Consider the following 6,053-nt stretch of genomic DNA (forward strand, 5'->3'; position numbering starts at 1 on the left):
CATGGCTTGTTTCATTCGCCCTGCTTACATCTTTCTGCTTGGAGGTGACCCTGAATGGACAAATACAGCAGTGCAGTTTCCTTTTACTTGTCTGAGTACGACTGTGATTATTGGTTGTAGATAGCTCCCACTGCTCTAGCTGTCCTTGCTACGTTTTTTTTCCGATATTATCCATTGTGGTCGGATTTCCGTTTAACAATACAAATACGCTGAATTCAGTTTTAAATATCTTGTTTTTATAAATAAAACGCGAGTATTTTTGATATGCGGGCCACTGCTTGCTGCCTCGTGAGTCTTAGTTACACTCGCTCAAAGGAGAAAATGTCCAGCTATGTATCGTATGCGGGTCTGCGTATGCGTATGTGTGTGTGCGGGCTATGTGTTGCGCAACTCTGTTCGAATTGGCGCTAGACGGACGGGTAGCACCGGAGGAAAGACGCTGGCTGCGGTAAAGCGGCGCTTTTGAAAGGGACACGTGGTTTCCCAATTATAACCATCAACGGGGCGAGCCAGTTGGCGAAGTGAAAGAATTGTGCTTAATGGCCATGGCTATAGAAGAACTTGACACGCGCTCGTTCCCGCCTTCAGGAGCGCCGACGACGAAAGAACCACTGGTCGCCGAGGACCCCGAGGTGAAGGGACTGTTTGCGGTTTATGGGGGTTTAACGTGGCAGAGCGACTCAGGCTTTGAGGGACGCCTCAGTGGAGGACTCCTGATAATTTCGACCACCTGGGGTTCTTTAACGTGCACTGACATCGGACAGTACTCCTGCCTCAAGCACTTCGCCTACATTGAAATGCGGCCGCCGTGGCCGGAATGGAACCCGCGTCTTTCGGGTACGCAGCCAAGCGCCATAACCACTGCGCCACCGCGGCGGCCATTAAGATAAGGCTTCTAGAAGATGCAGTATAGCCATGGAGGCAACAATACAGGACGGACGCGGGTACCGTGTCGACAGACAGAACTCTGATCGAGAAGTTGTACCGGAGTTGCACACGGATGTAAGAAAATTTGTAACCAGAATTGTTTGTTGTATTCCAGCTGAATTCAGACAGCAAAAGAAAAGAGCTGTTGCAACTGTTTGGACGCTAGGAGTGCGTTAAATACCTCAGTTGTGCATTTTCATGCATTTTTCCCTGACTTGTGCGCCTCTGCAGACCGGGAATCCCCAGTCACTGCCAAATTTCGTCTGCTAGTTTACCACGGTTCACTCTCATCACCAGGTGATTCTGGTTACTTGCCGGCAGAAGGATAATAAGGGCTGGTTGGCGCATTTTGAAGGAAAAGAAATAAAAACGCTTCCTGAAGGCACACCGGATTCATTTTGTGTCATTTTGTGCTCTCCTCTCAACCCAGAGCGGCTGCCCAACGACATCATGACAACCAAGGTTTTAAAAATAAATTCCAATTCGAGTTCGTCGAACGTATCAACAAGCGTTCTTGGCGGTCGTGGAACCGAATGCCCCGCGCCCTCGGCCGGGCTCATTTTAAAGCTAATCGCGAAATTTCAAGTTAAAGCGTGGAAAGTTACCAGAATATCCTGGAACAATTTAGAATAGGCTCCACTTGGATGCGATCAACGAAGATAAAACTTGGGCGCGTATTGCATCACAAAAAAAGCGATAAAGCGGCGTGCCGGCAGCTTTGAAGAATAAAAAAGCAATCACTGCGAAAATTCGCGGCAATAGTTTTCTTTGGCTAACAGCCAAACTGTTGCTTCTTTGAATTCGGCTGAGGATGTGGAGAAGACGGGTTAGACATGGTGGGTCCACTGCGTTTGAGGATTACCGCAACTGAATCCATCTTCTAAGCATCATGAGTGATTTGAAGATCATCTGAATTTCCGGACCTATGAATGGGGGAAACCGCACTAATTTGTTCCTGCGGATGAGACAATACAGACAAGGACTGTTGGGTCATCAACGAAGCCATGGGTATCAATTGTGAGATCGCTGCAATTTGCGTGGCCTGCGTAATCTGCGCTGCCAGAGCGTTAGATATGCACTCTGTGACGGTGGATACTATCTTGTCAATCATTTTAGCCATAGAGGTTGCCACAGCAGCCACTACAGCCTGAGACATAGATGAATACATTGACATTCCTGAACGGGCTGACACACCTGCAAAGCCGTGTGCTTTCTGATTTCTGTTATTGCTTCGCACCGCCAACAGTGTTGGCGGTCGATAAGTTTAAGAATTTGTGACTCATAAGCCTGAAAAGGACAATCCGAAGAATTTGCAGCGCGAGCACTACTACAAAGTCAACACTTGTCTTTTTATCCTAAGGATGAATTTAATGGATGATCATTCCCGCATTTCCAACACCGCAAGGTGGACTTGCCACCAACAGCACTATATGGAGATAGCTCCAGCAATTGCTGCACTACAGTGGATTAGACGGAAGCGGATCTACGTGGAAGATTAAAGGCCATGCTTTTATTTTTGGCTGGCAGGCATTACTCGAAAGTGTGGCAATAACCGATTCCTTGGCACCCGTACATTGTTTACATCCCGGCACAGCAATATGCAGCAACAACACCTGCCCCTGAGTGAAGGTCGTGGTTATCAACCGGAGACAAGGAAGAGTCTACACAATGAACCAGCCCTTTTATGGAGGACAGGTGAGAAGGAGTGAAGCTGCTTGCCGGGAGAGACCCAAAATGACGGGCCGTTTAAGAGATTCTTCACGCAGGAGAGCTCTGGTGAACGGGACAGGTTCCTACCGGGTCCAAACTGCCTTACCTCAGTAAATGACCTATAGAGGGAAGTGGCTGCCTGGACAGCAGCTCAACAGCCCTTAGGTTGCTCATTTTGATGGCCCCACCATCCTTTGGCACCGGCGCCACAGGAATGCTCCGGACGCCTGAGGGTTCAGCTTCCACAGGCATTTCATGAGGCGATAAGGGAGCTGACAGGGGAAGCTCCCCTGGCCCGAGGACTGCGTAGTCATTACGTCGGATTTACGAACACCGCGTGCGTTAGCAGCACAAGACAAAACGCGGAGGGGGAAAACCAAAACAGGACCAGCCACCGGATACTTAACCTTTCCGCCCCAGGATAAAGCTTGCCTCGTGGCGTGTACTTTATGCACTGATGATGATGATGACGATGTCCTCAGGCTAAATGGCACTATGCACTCATAGAATCCCGGCAGACGTCTTTTGTCTCTTCTTCAGTGTCATTGCTTCTATGACAAAGAGCAATGCTCTTAACTGTGCTCGGAATGTTTATGTGGTTGCGCTGACAACTAAGATTCATTTCTTCAGATTTATGAGTATAATAAAAATCCTAAATGTCATGGCTCCTTTCATCCACCCTGCTAATTTCTTCTCCACTGGGAGGGGACACTGTATGGGCACTTATACTAGTTCAGTTTTTTCTACTTGTGTGAGTACGTACGACTATAATTCTCATTGGTAGATAGATCCCCCTTCACCGGCTGTGCTTCATCCTGTCATTTCATTTTACTTTTTTCGTAACTGTCACTCTATCTATAGCTAGAGGATGGACTTTTTTATATAAGCTGAAAAAGAAAACCGCTAACTGTACGCTGAGTCCAGTTTTAAATACTCGCTGTAACAGAAAAGGGGAAGTACTTTCGACATGAGGCCCACAGCAGTTTTTATTCTTTACTTATTCATTAATTACTTCCTACTGCCTATTGGAAGTCAAAGAATGAAGGAATACATTGGTCTTGAAGCCTTGCCGAGTTGAATATGACAGCGGCAAGGAAACACAAAACATGCGATTGACAAAGAGCAGTGAGGGAATGCGCAGAATCAACAAAAATAAAAAGGATGTATACACAGAAAGGCCGACGGCAAAGCAAAAAGTGTTGTAAAGTAATGCTTGATGCATCATAGATAAGATGATGCGGCCGTTACAAAAGATTCAACAAGAAGGCATGTCAGCAAATTCATAAGGTAAGGCGTTCCACACGGCTGTGGTTTTAGGAAAGGAAAGACTACCTGAAAAGAAAAAATACAATGGTACAAAGGCAGACCTTCACACCCTGAGCTTGGCCCATGATGGCCTCAGTTGCCTATGTGCCATAAAACCCAACAAACAAAGCAGACCGGGAGAACGCCTCCAGCATCACAAAGGCAAGGTATACGGAAGCTGAAGCGGTGATAGATAGTGTAGTAGTACGCCTAACTGCAGAACGAGATTAATACTAAATGAGAGTTTGGGGGCCCCCACAAGCGTGAAGTGTTCGGTGCGCCAAGGCTGCCCTCTCAGCCTTCTTTTGTTTGGTATATACATAGAGGCCCTATGTTTCAACATAATACAGAATGACGGTATTCAAGGTTCAAAGTCACAAGCGACAGAAATTAAGCTGCTGGCTTATGCGGACGACGTAGCCGTTTTCGCGGTTGATTATGAGAGCATAAGAAAGGCCATTGATTGTGTTCGGCAGTTTAGTGAATCAACAGGAAGTCGAGTAAACTGGGAAAAATGTGTTGGCTTCTGGCTTGGTGAATGACCAACGACTCCTGCTAACTTTTCGAATGTGCCCTGAGTGACGATTTCAGTGAAGTACTTAGGTGTCCCATTGGAATGTTATCGAGATAGTGAACCACATTGGAAAAGGCAGCCGGAAGGCACCAGTGGAAAAGCTGACACGTGGAAAGGGGCTAGGTTAACTACTTTTGCCAGAGCTACAGTGTGCAACTTATTCGTCGTCAGTAAGCTGTGGTACGTGGTGCAGGTACTGCACTGTTCACGAGTTAACGTGCAGAAACTGCATCGCATTTTTGCACTCTTTGTCTGGGCCTCGAGCTGAGAACGATGCAGCGGGATAATTTTATTTAGAAGTGTAAAATACGGATGACTAGGGTTGGACCATCTGTTTTTGCGCCATATCGATAGCAGGTTTTTATTCTTTCGAGATGCGAGTAACCAGTTTTTGCGTGCAGTCTGTCAAGTAAGGCTGGGCAATGCATTACCGTAATGGATTGTTGGAATACACAACATTCAAGGTCGAATTTTCGGCTACACCAAAGAAGTGGTTATGAGTGTTAGGTATTTAGCTGCTCGTTTTTCGCAGCAGTACCTCTCTACGTAAAAAAGAAAACACTATATCGGGATTTACGTGATGTTGTTCTGCCTGAACCATTGTACAGGGCCACATACCGTGGAGGTCAGGGCGGGGATGTATTGAAGAGGGGGAAGAAAATGCAGGCACCAGCGGCAGCCAAAAGATTCTTTTTTAAGTTACACACTGAAACACTGGCCGTGAAAGCATTTACGGTGTAAAAGCGAATGTTTCTCCGTTGGAGTTCAGAGTGTCTGATTTGCAAGAAGCCGGAGACAATCGATCATATATTCTTGCACTGCTGAGACGGTATCCACTTCTGAGAAGTCTTGGAAAGAACGCTTAAGAAAGACCTACCTCTAGACACGTATGGAATACGGTATCTCCCTCTACAAAACGAAGAGGGCGTAACTTATGATGCAGTACAGCTGTTGAACCTCCACGCTGGTTGGATACCACTGAGAACCGGATGCGAGGCCTGCCAAAATTTACTTCCGTCAGAGTGTGCACTGGTTTCTCGAAATACGAAAAACCGCTGTTCACGTTCCTGAATGGCTCTCAACGGTAAAGCCTTTGGTGTCCTTAAAGGACATTTAACATGACGAAGCCAGCCGCGGTTGATTGAGAGTGAGAGTTCCACCTGAAATTAGTACAATTTAAATTTCCGTTTGAGTCTGTGTACTGTGTCGAAGCCCGGCAATAAAAGAAAAAAAAAAGCCTGGCCAGCTCAGTCAGTATACGATGCGACTCTTAATCTCAGAGTCGTGGGTTCCAGCCCCACGGTGAGCGTGCCACTTTTTTTTCTGCCGCTCAAGGAAAGGGACACACAAATGCCAGTTTTATAGCCCCCTTTTCATCGCCCGGTTAGCTAAGACGGTAGGGAATGAGACTCTTAATATCAGGGTCGTGGGTTCGAGGCCCACGTTGGACGTGCAGGTCTTATTTTTTCTGTCGCGCTAGAAAACGAACGCACAACTATGACTATTTATTGCGCCCTTCCGCCGCCCGGCTAGCTCA

This window comes from Amblyomma mixtum, chromosome 2 (genome assembly GCF_055824585.1).
Source record: "Amblyomma mixtum isolate Tamu chromosome 2, ASM5582458v1, whole genome shotgun sequence".
NCBI lineage: Eukaryota > Metazoa > Arthropoda > Arachnida > Ixodida > Ixodidae > Amblyomma > Amblyomma mixtum.